Source organism: Bubalus kerabau, chromosome 1 (genome assembly GCF_029407905.1).
Source record: "Bubalus kerabau isolate K-KA32 ecotype Philippines breed swamp buffalo chromosome 1, PCC_UOA_SB_1v2, whole genome shotgun sequence".
NCBI lineage: Eukaryota > Metazoa > Chordata > Mammalia > Artiodactyla > Bovidae > Bubalus > Bubalus kerabau.
Genome location: NC_073624.1, coordinates 107,189,887 through 107,202,978, shown reverse-complemented (window position 1 = coordinate 107,202,978; position 13,092 = coordinate 107,189,887). Strand labels below are relative to the sequence as shown.

General features: G+C 37.8%; 1 long non-coding RNA gene across 2 annotated transcripts in view; it reads left to right on the top strand.

Moving 5' to 3' along the window:
* The window catches only part of LOC129655685 (uncharacterized), a 64,581-nt gene extending 59,217 nt beyond the window's left edge, over positions 1 to 5,364 (top strand). The window contains exons 2-3 of one of the 2 annotated variants that reach the window (XR_008716084.1): positions 3,277 to 3,543; positions 5,350 to 5,364. This is a non-coding gene — a long non-coding RNA (uncharacterized LOC129655685). Of the gene's footprint in view, positions 1 to 3,276; positions 3,594 to 5,349 lie in introns of those variants that run through there. The other variant, XR_008716083.1, reaches the window with a different exon arrangement.
* The last annotated feature ends 7,728 nt before the right edge of the window (positions 5,365 to 13,092 follow it).

Sequence of the window (13,092 nt, the reverse complement as noted above, 5' to 3'; positions counted from 1 at the left end):
TTCTCCATATTCATTTTAAACTGTCTTCTAATGTGCTGCTGTTTTTTACATTTCAATCCTAAATTAAATGCTAAATTTAATAAGGCTGGTTGAATATTTATTTTTAATCTAAAAACTTTTAGGGCTTTATACTTATGTCTAGATTGATCGCATTAACCTTCAAGGTAGTATGTGTGTGTAGTCCTTATTTTATTAATTTTGCGTAGCCATCTGCTTAGAAGTAGAGAAAGGAGGGTAGGAAGTAGAAAGGAAGGATGGAAGGAAATAACAGTATAAAAGAGAAGTATGAAAGGAAAAAAGGAGAAAGGGAGGGAGGGAGAAAAAGGACATGTTGATCTCTGTTATTTTCACATCCTCCTTCTCTCTCATCTCTTGGTATGTGAGTGTAGAAAGAGACCTCTGGTTCGAATTGGACATGTCAATTAACTGTCAGCTTACTTATCTAACACAGTAGCAAGTTCTTCAACATGAGGTCTATTTATGTAACATGATTCACGAGAGTGTTGCATAGATGAATCATAAGCATAATTAAACCATAAACACATAACTGCTGTTGATTTGTTGTTCAGTCGCTAAGTCGTGTCTGACTCTTTGAGACCCCATGGAATGCAGCACACCAGGCTCCTCTGTCCTCCACAGAGGATACTATCTGTGTCCTCCAGTATCTCCCAGAATTTGCTCAAATTCATTTCCATTGAGTCGGTGATGTTATCTGACCATTTCATCCTCTGCCACCTTCTTCTCCCATTGCCCTCAATCTTTCCCAGCATCTTTTCCAGTGAGTCGGCTCTTCACATCACGTGGGCAAACTTCAGCTTCAGCATCAGTCCTTCCAATGAATATTCAGGGTTGATTTACTTTAGGATTGACTGGTTTGATATCCTTGCATAAAATATACCTTGTATTATATACGGAATTCTCCTGGAGAAAGAGATTGATAGAAAGGATAACCATGCCTATCTGTACTCCTAGTATCACTGTGGAAGAAACTGCTGTCTAGGAGCACTGTAGTAGATATTCCTGAACTCTTGAGTAGTAGCCAAATTACACTGTTGGACAGCTTCTAAATATTTTTCTCTTCAGCTCAATTTTTCAAAAGGAAGTTTTCACATTAAAAAGAGCATGAACCAACAGAAATTCCAAAGCCTTTCAGAGTTGATTCCTTTTAAACATAACAAATATTCTAAAAACAATGCATACATAATATATCTCATTAACAAACATAATTTGAAGATTATTGTTGTTCAGTTGCTCAATTGTGTCCAACTCTCTGTGAACCCATGGCCTGCAGCATGCCAGGCTTCTCTGTTCTTCACTGTCTCCTGCAGTTTGCTCAAACTCATGTCCATTGAGTTGGTGATGCCATCCAACCATCTCATCCTCTGTCACCCCCTTCTCTTCCTGCCCTCAATCTTTCCCAGCATCAGGGTCTTTTCCAGTAAGTTGGCTCTTCACATCAGGTGGCCAAAGTATTGGAAGACAGCTACTGTAAAGGGTAGCCTGCTCCAGGTTTCTCATCATCACAGTTCTCAAGTCCAAACTTACTCCCCTGTGATATCACAGGTTGGCCCCTTTCAGCAAGCTCCTGGGCCAAAGCAAGTCTTTCATGAACATTATTTGTACTTCCTCGGAGCTGTATATATACTACTTAAATAGTAGTTGGCTGCCTAAATTAAAAATTCCTTAGAGAATGGAATGGAGGTTGTTGCTAGACTCCAAATCATCACCAATAGAGAGGTGGGTTGTTATAGTAGCTTAGAGTCAGGTATATCTGTTTTCAGATCTCAACTTTGAAAATCACTGAATGTTCGACACAGTGCTAAGTCACTCTGAAGTTTCCTGTGTGTACTTCATGGGGCTGTCTTGAGGATTAAACAAAACCTAACTAGTGGACTCTAACCTTCTTCATTCATTCTGTTCTCTTATAAAATATCCCAGGAACAGAAACAGAAAAAAAATCTAAGAGGACGTGATGATGGGAAACAGAATTAAAAGGAAAAGTCAATTTTCTCGGGAGAGAAGAAGGAAAGGAAGAGTATCAAATTAAATCCCTCTTAGGGGATCTTCCCAATCCAGGATTGAATCCAGGTCTCCCAGATTGCAGGGGGTAAAGGATTCCTTACCATCTGAGCCACTAGGGAAGCCTGAGAATACTAGACTAGGTAGCCTATCCCTTTTCCAGGGGAACTTCCTGACCCAGGAATCAAACCAGGGTCTCCTACATCACAAGTGGATTCTTTACCAGGTGAGCTACCAGGGAAACCTTATCAAATTGAAAAACAGGTGATAAATTGAAGACCTAACTCCACTTTCAAAATTAAGATTTTTTTTTTTTAATTTGTTGAGGCAAGCAGTAACTAGAACCATTGATTATCGGAAGGGGACAAGAGAAAGGTCATTGTTCTCATTACTTATTATTTAAATTTGATGTGTATTGCTCCTCCCTTTTAAAATGTGCCCAAGTCACTCCCTGGGGTCTGACTCTTCATGATGCCATGAACTGTAACCCACCAGGCCACTCTGTCTATGGAGTTTTCCAGGCAAGAGTACTGGAGTGGGTTGCCATTTCCTACTCTAGGTCCCTTTTAAAATAATGGGCCTAAAAAGAGTAATGATATGTGAGAATACTTTTTTGTTAGACTGGCATTACTATGGATGTGGAAACATTTTTCAATATTTAGTTAATCTTAAATTTCACAATTTATAATTGACACTGACACTAAAAAAGTTATTTTCTAGAAAAAGAAGATTAAAATCTCATGATACTATAAAAATAAACATATTGAAATGTAGACTTGCATTTAGAAAAAAACTACATAAATCAAAAATTAATTCTACCTTAACAATAATAGTTAATCCTATTTCCAAATACAGTTTGGGCTTACTAGGAAGGTAACCCTTGTTGATTCATTAACTCATTTATCTAAAAATTTTCTTAAATTTCTACTTTAGATTAGGTTCTGTGATAAGTGCTGGGAATCCAGTGATGAGTAAGATTATTATAACTTTCTACAAGGAGGTAACATTCAGTGCTAAGTACACTGTTTAGAATCAGATATGAATGGATTTTTACATGTAATTTACTGGCATAGGCATACTTTCTACTGCTTTTCCAATTTTGCTTTTTGCATTTTGTACCATTCATATGAAGACTAACCATAAAATTCCTTTAGTTACTAAAATTCATTAAAGATGAAAAAGCCTCAACTCACAGAAATGAAAATAGTTTGAGGTAGTTTATACAAAGGCCTTTTTTTTTTTTTTTTTTTTTTTCAGAACCAGAAAGTGAAATTGCCAAGTAATTTGCCATGTGCAGTGATCTTCAAGGGGAAATTGCCACAGCAGTGTACAAATTTCTTATGGATCACAGTACAAACTAATTCCTATTAAAGTTATCAGGAAATTTTAGACTGTCAAAAAGCCTTCTTGGAAATCCATGCTTTTAAGTGTTAGAATATCACACTGCGATGACTTACAATGAACAAACCCTGAGGTCTTTTAGTTGAATTTTACTCGGATGCTTGGAACTAATGATTCACTCCAGTGGGTATAGTTAGAAATTTAAGGCCTTTAAATAAAAATGAAGTATGATTCTATATCTCACCTCGAAACTCACAGTCACCGTGTCTCACGCATACTCCCAAGCCAGAGCAGTGATTTAGATGTGACAGGTTCCTGAGAGATTTGAAATCTTCAGCTGACTAGTTTTAAGTGGCAAATTTAGTTTTACTGTTTGCTTGAATTCTGAAAGAATTTCATGTTGAATAGCTCATGGGGAACTTAATTAGAAATATACTAGAAATCATAGCTTTGTTCTCAGTGGAATATTAGACACCTATTTATTCTTTAATTTCAACAAAAACCAGCATTTCAGGAAATATCCAAGAGATAAAATTGGGATTGGTATAAAAATAGGAGCTTAAATTCACATGAAAATGGTCTATGGTATATACTTGTTTCTAGAAAAGTTACTGTTCATAAATCCCTGTTTCCTTCTGAAGAGGCCCTGTAAAGTAACCTCTTATTACATATCCTAAAATATATCACCAGGTCTATTGGATATACTTACTCATCTTGACAGTATAATTGAAGTCTCACCATATATTGGGCTTCCCTGGTGGCTCAGACACCAGGGAATCTGCCAGCAATGTGGGAGACCTCGGTTTGATCCCTGGGTTGGGAAGATCCCCTGGAGGAGGACATGGCAACCCACTCCAGTATTACTGCCCAGAGAATCCCATGGACAGTGGAGCCTGGCAGGTTACAGTCCATGGAGTTGCAAAGACTTGGACATGTCTGAGCGACTAAGCACAGAACTATATGTTCCCAAAATATTTGTGATATGATCCTTATCTTCAATATAGTCACAGTCTAATTGATGAGAGGAACAGATCTATCCATTGACACCAACATGAAACAAAGACTTCCCTGTCTACGTGGATCATATGTGAGCTACAAAAATGCCATCTTTCTTAGCTCTGAAAAGGCAAGGTTTATACACCCATGTGTGATTTGACTCATAAGACATTTTCAGCCAAAACTATAAAGTATATCCTTTAGCTTTGTTATGACAAACGTTGAGAAATGGCCGATGTTTATTTTTCTTATATTCCTTGGTCCAGTTCATTTACCTTGCTTTTGATGTTCTGTGTTATGGACTTGAATTCTGGCTGGCAAGAAAAAAAAATAAAAATAGGGCCACAGGATTTAGAACACTTACCTGGACCTAATTTAGAAGGTCAGAACTCATTGTTAAGAATTGTTTCAACTGATTCAACTTAAAAAGAAAATGTGGTGCTTTTGGGATTTAAAAAATACTATTCATTAATTTGGCTCCCTTATCTTTGGTATTGATATGTACACTATATACAAGTATTCATAAGAAATAAGTTAAAAAACAACTAAGTAAGTAAATGTGCAACTGAGCACACGCATTAAGAAGTCTGAAATTTGTTCAGATGTGGACTCGTGTTCAGTCATGTCGGCCGCTTTGTGACCCCATGGACTATCGTCCGCCAGCTCCTCGTGTTCATAGTTTTCTAGGCAAGAATACTGGAGTGGGTTGCCGTTTCCTACTCCGGGGATCTTCCCACCCCAGGGATTGAACGCATGTCTCCTGCATCTCCTGCCTTGGCAGGTGGATTCTTTACCACTGGTGTCACCAATGTGTCAATATTTGTTGCAGCCCTTTTTATAAAATATAGCAAAAATACTGTTATCATATGGGGAGTTGAATTTTACTTCCTAACATTTTGCTTTAATGAACACATGCAGAAACACATGAGGATATTTCAAATACATAAGGCAGAAAACAGAGGGTAATTTGCAATAATGTATCTTTTCTTACAGAAAATGCTTGCCTTTGATACATTGCTAGTTGTACCACTAGATGGAGCTCCATATTAAAAAGTCACCCATCTCTTCAAAGGAACTACTTGAGGGAAAAAAATAATGTATTGTTTATTCATTATATATTCCTTTAAAAATATGAAAACATATTAAAATTTAAAATGTAAACTAAATGTTTAATAAAATTTTCCTAAAGTTGATTAATCTATCTGGGAGTGAGACTACACGTAAGTATTTGAACACTAACACATTTCAGAAAATTTCCAATTATCCTTTAATGAAAAATGTGACTCAACTCTCAGAAAAATCATCTTGAAATTTTGGGTCCTACAGAACATCTCTTACCAATTCATAGATAATGATACTGTCATGGGTATCCAGATCGTATATGTTCCATTCTTATAAAAAATACCCTGTAAAAAATTACAGATTATAATAACAGACTGTAAGGAGATGGGTGAGGACATTTCATGAAGACTGCAGTTAAAAGCATAAGCAGGTAATCAGCACAATTATGAGCAACAGGGCACTATGTTCTCAATACTGAGAAGTCTGGTAGAGAGATACACATTGATCTTTGTTCTAGTTCTTTGCATATGTTACTGCAATTATCCTGTGACCAAGAGATATCATAAAAATATAACTTAATAGAAGGGAGTAGTGAGTTAAGGTGGACTTTGAGGTCAAGATGTTGGTGCTGAGCAAGACTGCCCTAATTCAGAAAATGCCTGTGCTCATAGGCTTACCTTCATCTGCTCAGGCAAGGAGTGAACCCAAGCCCATAACGAGCAGAAAATAGGCCTCATCAGCTCACCATTTATTTATCTCTTCACCCAGCCCAGCCGTGGTATCACTGAGGGCCTATTGTGTGGAGGGCACCATGCTATTAATAGTTAATGAAGATGACAAGCACTATTCACTATAAATTCTACACTGGAAATATGATTCTGATGAAATAGAGAAGGGGTTGATAAAAGGTGCCCAGATTGGTAGTAAAATGCTCTGTCAAGAAGGGGATATTTGAACAGGCTTTGGAAGCATATTTAGAGATATTAGTGATAAAGGTGTTACTGAAAAAGAAGAAAACAAATTGTGTCGCATTGAATTGCATATAGGTATAGAGATAAGTGAGATTTAGTACAGTAAGGTATGAAAGTTAAAATGTGTGCCTTACTTATCATGTCATCTTTATGAGATCCTAGCCTGGATATAACTATGTAGAAGACTTGCTGGTGAGAACTCTAGGGTGGGAGAACTCCGGGTTGCCTCTCTTTAACCTAGATCTTGTTTTTCACAAGTGTTTGGGGCTATAGCCTCTAAATCTGAGGTGCTTTTCTCAGAAAACCATAGATGTCTGAGTCTTTTATTCTTACACAGTCATGATATATTCAATGATAAGATAGGAAGATATAAAATAAAAAAATAAAAATTTGGAAAATTCTTTGGGACCACCATTTCATGTCCACATAAGCCCATCATACAGCTTGTCTCCATTTGGGAAGAATTGAAGAGCATGGGAAAATAGTCACCAGGAAAGCAGTCATTGGTTTTGGTTTTGGCTCTAGGAGAAGACTCTTGAGAGTTCCTTGGACAGCAGGGAGATCAAACCAGTCAATCCTAAAGGCAATCAATCCTGACTCTTCATTGGAGGCTGAAGCTCTAATACTTTGGCCACCAAATGGAAAGAGCCAACTCATTGGAAAAGACCCTGATGCTGGGAAAGATTGAAGGCAGGAGGAGAAGGGGGCGACAGAGGATGAGATGGTTGGATGGCATCACTGACTCAATGGACATGAGTTTGAGTAAACTGCAGGAGGTGGTGAAGGACAGGGAAGCCTGGCCCGCTGCAGTCCATGGGCTCTCGAGGAGCTGGATACAACTAAGTGAATAACAACAACAACAACTAGGAACCCAGAGCAGAGAGTAACAGGGACAAGGACAGCTCTGTTAATCCTTTTAGTATAGACCATTGTGATGGTTCAAATAATAATCATTTAAAAAAGACTCAGAAATATCTTTGTTTTTTGTCTACTACGGTGGGAAAAGTGCATGTGTTAGAGGATCTGGTGGCAGTTACGAGATGAGCCAGGAGCCCCTCAAGTGTCCTAGAAAGGTACTGTGCTCTTTTAGTGCATTTCGAGGAGGCTTTTGACACAGAAATTGGGCTTCTCAATTCCTGGATGATGAGGGAAAGTCTAGGTAAGGCGGAGATTTGGGAGAGGGACAGAGAAAGGAATAATAAGAGAAATGACAGTTAAGTGGAACTTGGTTTTGTCTATCTTAATGCTTTGCCTCAAGTCCAGTACTAAAGTCTAATAAAATATTTGATACTTCTGGCTCCAAAACCAATGCTGTTTTCATTAGTACACTGAGTGAGAGAGAGACATAATTGCAACATAGAAAGCAAAGGAGAGAATAAAGATGCATTTCACATTGGCAGAGGAACTGGTTATGTTAGCACTTTAGATTGGAACATCAGTGATTCAGAACAAAACAGAGGTTTTCTTCCTTCATTCCATGACTGCCCTCCAAATATTTGTCAAGTTATCCTAAAATAGTTCTAGGGCCTAATCTTCATTCATCCATTATCCAGTGTTCACTGAGGCACTATAGCAGATTCCTTAAGAAATCTAGTCTGAACATGATTCTTTTGGCTTGAAGTGTTTATGAAAATTAGCCATTTATGTGCTGTCCCAGGAGGAAATAACATGAACTCTTTCATTATTCCTTTGCAGTATATTAATCCATCAAACCCAAGTATTTTCAAGTGGAAATCACTCATTTCTGCTGTGTTGATAAGTCATCTATGGAACCACGCTTTGAACTGCAATTGTATAACAAAGGAAATGATCTTGGAATGAATATGTTAGAAAAGCATATGATACAGAAATTTCAGCCACATACAGCTATCATAATTTTTAACAGAGGAGAAAAGGAAATAGGCTTCTCTAATGAGGGTTGTCTAGATGACTCACGCTTTCCTTCCTCTTCCTAGACTCTCCTCTATGACAATATAATATATACATGGGAAATGGCATACGAGATTTAGTTCCTACATGATGAGGTAAGCTGGTCAGCCTTTAATAAAATAAGTAAATTTTTATTCTAGCCAGAATCTGAAGAGTTGAGAACCTCCAACATGGAAACGAAAGAATAATAAGGAAAAGAAAGATGAGGTAGGACCTAAACAGTGGGATTTATGGGTTAAACCTAGAGATCTTAACTCACTGTTTTGGGGATCTTAAAAAAGGCTTGTCTCTTTAGATAAGAAGTTAGCAAATGATCTTTCATATTGCTTATCTAATTCATTATCTTTTTTAAAATAATGAAATTACTCTTTGATATCCCTTCCAATTAAGATTGTCTACTTATCTGAAATATTAGAATCTCCAGCTAGGGATCTAAGATAATTTGAATACTGCCAAGAACATTTTTATGATCTAGAATAAAGCTAGTTTGTATTCGATAGTAGAAAATCCACCAGTATTTGGAAACTCACCACTGTAACAACTGTTGGACAACAGAAAGTGTATATTAATAATGGCCCTACATAGCTAGGGTACTAAATTAATACTCAACCAATCAGCCATCCAGTTAAAAAAATTACAATATTATTTTCTTGCATTTTTAATAAAAATTGAAGCCATCAAAATTAGGCGGAACCTTGGAATTAAAACATATTATACAAATGTGTTCGGCTGAGACCAAAATATACAGGGGAAGTGGACAGGAGCCAAAAAACATTTATAATGCATAGCTATTCTAAACTGACAACAGTGAAGTGCTGTTGCATAGAAATTGAGAAGTGACATCGTTTAATGTCAACAACAGAGGAGCCAGAAACATTCTTTACATAGGCGAGAAGGAAATAATTAGCCATGGAAACCTTACCCAGTTTCAGACAAACCGTGTATTTCCAGTCCAGTCAGAAACCCTATGACATTCTAATTCTTTGTAAAGTGTGAGAGCGGTCACATGCCTGTCTTTATTTCTTATCTTAATTTTACCAAAACCTTGAGTGCTTATTGTGTATCAGGCACTTAGCTAGATGATAGGCATATCCCTGACTTGAAATACTGTGTTGGACACACACAGAAAGGAAAAAAGAACATGTAGACTTTCTACAGAAAGCTCTATACAGTCAGCAAAAACAAGACCGGGAGCTGACTGTGACTCAGATCATGAACTCCTTTTTGCCAAATTTGGACTTAAAATGAAGAAAGTGGTGAATACCACTAGATCATGCTGACCTAAATCAAATCCCTTAACGATTGTACAGCGGAAGTGAGAAATAGATTTAAGGGCCTAGATCTGATAGAGTGCCTGAAGAACTATGGATGGAAGTTCGTGACATTGTACAGAAGGCAGTGATCAAGACCATCCCCAAGAAAAAGAAATGCAAAAAGGCAAAAAGGTTGTCTGAACATGCTTTACAAATAGCTGAGAAAAGACACAAAAGGAAAAGGAGAAAAGGAAAGATATGCCCATTTGAATGCAGAGTTCCGAAGAATAGCAAGGAGACATAAGAGAGCCTTCTTCAGTGATCGATGCAAAGAAATAGAGGAAGACAATAGAATGGGAAAGACTAGACATCTCTTCAAGAAAATTAGAGATACCAAAGGAATATTTCATGCAAAGATGGGCACAATAAAGGACAGAAATGGTATGGACCTAACAGAAGCAGAAGATATTAAGAAGAAGTGGCTAGAATACACAGGAGAACTATACACAAAAGGTCTTCACCACCCAGATAACCATGATGGTGTGTGATTACTCATCTAGAACCAGACATCCTGGAGTGCAAAGTCAAGTGGGTCTTAGGAAGCATCACTATGAATATAGCTAGTGGAGGTGATGGAATTCCAGTTGAGCTATTTCAAATCCTAAAAGATGATGCTGTGAAACTGCTGTACCCAATATGCCAGCAAATTTGGAAAACTCAGCAGTGGCCACAGGACTGGAAAAGGTCAATTTTCATTCCAATCCCAAAGAAAGGCAATGCCAGAGAATGCCCAAACTACCACACAATTGCACTCATCTCATATGCTAGTAAAGTAATGCTGAAAATTCTCCAAGCCAGGCTTCAGCAGTACATGAACCGTGAACTTCCAGATGTTCAAGCTGGATTTAGAAAAGGCAGAGGAACCAGAGATCCAATTGCTAACATCTGTTGGATCATCAAAAAAGCAAGAGAGTTCCAGAAAAATATCTACTTCTGCTTTTAAATGCCGAAGTCTTTATTTATGTGGATCACAACAAATTGTAGAAAATTCTTCGTGAGATGGGAATATCAGACCACCTGACCTGCCTCCTGAGAAATCTGTATGCACGTCAAGAAACAGCAGTTAGAACTGGACATGGAGCAACAGACTGGTTCCAAATAAGGAAAGGAGTACGTAAAGGTGTATATTGTCACCCTGCTTATTTAACTTATAAGCAGAGTACATCATGAGAAATGCTGGGTTGGATGAAGCACAAGCTGGAATCAAGACTGCTGGGAGAAATATCAATAACCTCAGATATGTAAATAATACCACACTTATGGCAAAAAGCGAAGAAGAAATAAAAAAGCCTCTTGACGTAAGTGAAAGAGGAGAGTGAAAAAGTTGGCTTAAAACTCAACATTCAGAAAACTAAGATCATGGCATCTGGTCCCATCACTTCATGGCAAATAGATAGGGACACAATGGAAACAGTGAGAAACTACATTTTTGGGCTCGAAAATCACTGAAGGTGGTGACTTGCAGCCATGAAATTAAAAGACGCTTGCTCCTTGGAAGAAAAGTCATGACCCATCTAGATAGCATATTAAAAAGCAGAGACATTACTTTGCCAACAAAGGTCCATCTACTCAAAGCATCCATACATGATGCTTTGGATGTGAGATGTGTGGATGTGAGAGTTGGACTATAAATAAAGCTGATCACTGAGGAATTGATGCTTTTGAACTGTGGTTTTGGAGAAGACGCTTGAGAGTCCCTTGGACTGCAAGGAAATCTAGCCAGTCAATCATAAAGGAAATCCGTCCTGAATATTCATTGGAAGTACTGATGTTGAAGCTGATACTTTAGAAGTATACTTTTCTAATACTTTGGCCACCTGATTGGAAAAGCCCCTGATGCTGGGAAAGACTGGAGGCAGGAGGGGAAGGGGATGACAGAGGATGAGATGGTTGGATGGTATCCCTGACTCTATGGACATGAGTGTGAGTAAGCTCTGGGACTTGGTTATGTATTGAAAGTCTGGTGTGCTGCAGTCCATGTGGTCACAAAGAGTCGGACATGTCTGAGAGACTGAACTGAACTGAATTGAACTGAGACTTTCTATGTCCCATCTTTCCATTGACATTTCATTCAATAAAATGCCATTGTTTTAGGACATACCATTGTATGCAGAGTTAGGAAAGAGAAAGTGCTGCTAGTTAAACTATGCCAATCTGAAGTTTTTAAAGCATGCTGCAATTTTAGGAGAAGTGTTCCTCTTTAATGTGGAAAAAACTGAATCATGGTTTCTTTCTCTCTCATGAGTGACACAAGGGCTGAGTATATTTGTGTAGTTCAAAAACCCAGCATCTTCTCTGGAGTATTCTATGAAACAAGTAGCTATGCAGAATTTGAGTTTGTGTATCTGAGAAACTCAACTGCATAGAAAACAAAATATCCCATGCTCAAAGAAATTTGGGAAATTTTAACTGAAACAGCATTAAATTCTATTATAGGATATCATAATATCTTTATTTTCATAGGACACATGATGGTATTAGAGCTCATAGAAAATACAAATGCATTTGGAATTTATTGAAACCAAGTCCAAATTTATGTCAATTCCTTCTCTAATTTTTAGGTTTCTAAGAGCTACAACAAAGGTGAGATAGAAGTAAAGTGCACACTCTCTCTTCCCTGGCAGTATGGTTGCGCCTCATGCAACTTTCCTACCCTATTAACATGATTTGGGCAATAAAGAGAACTCAAAGATACCTCTTTGTTCTTGAGCAACACTTACAAATATTTCCCAACCTCTTGTTCCCTGGGAATCAATCTCCATTAGAGTATACTCCTCTTCCTTGCTCAGCTTCTTAGTCATTCCTTTTCACAGGGAAGCATGTGTTTTCTCCACAGATGGGAGGCTGGGTGGTGTTCCAAGTTCTGGACTGAGTGTCAGCAAGCCTATTTGGCCACATACTTAAGCAATGTAGTCCAGTCCAGATTTTATCTGTAATAAGCATCCAATTTCATCTCCAACTCTCTTGTACTCTTTGTTGGTTCTTAATTATGGCATAAAAGCCTTATTGCTTAAACCCCAAAGCCCTACAGTTGTTTTTTTTTGTTTATTTTTGTTTTTTTTTTTAATGTCTTTACATTGAAAGTGCCTGGGAGAGTCAGACCCAAGCAGATAATTCTTTATGACATATCCTCCAACCTTACACGAGCATCTCCCAGTCTTCAAAGAATATCTTAAAATAAGACACATCTTAATTTAAGAGGCATTATAGAAGCCCATGAATCCAAAATCCTATACAAAAACTCTTAAAATAGCATTAATGTGTTAGTCACTCAGTCATGTTTGACTCTTTGCAATTCCATTGACTACAGCCTTCAAGGCTCCTCTGTCCATGGGATTTCCCAGGCAAGATGCCAGAGTGGGTAGCCATTGCTTTCTCCAGGGCAACTTCCCAATCCAGAGATTGAACCCAGGTATCCTGTATTACAGGCAGATTCTTTACCATCTGAGCTACCAGGAAAG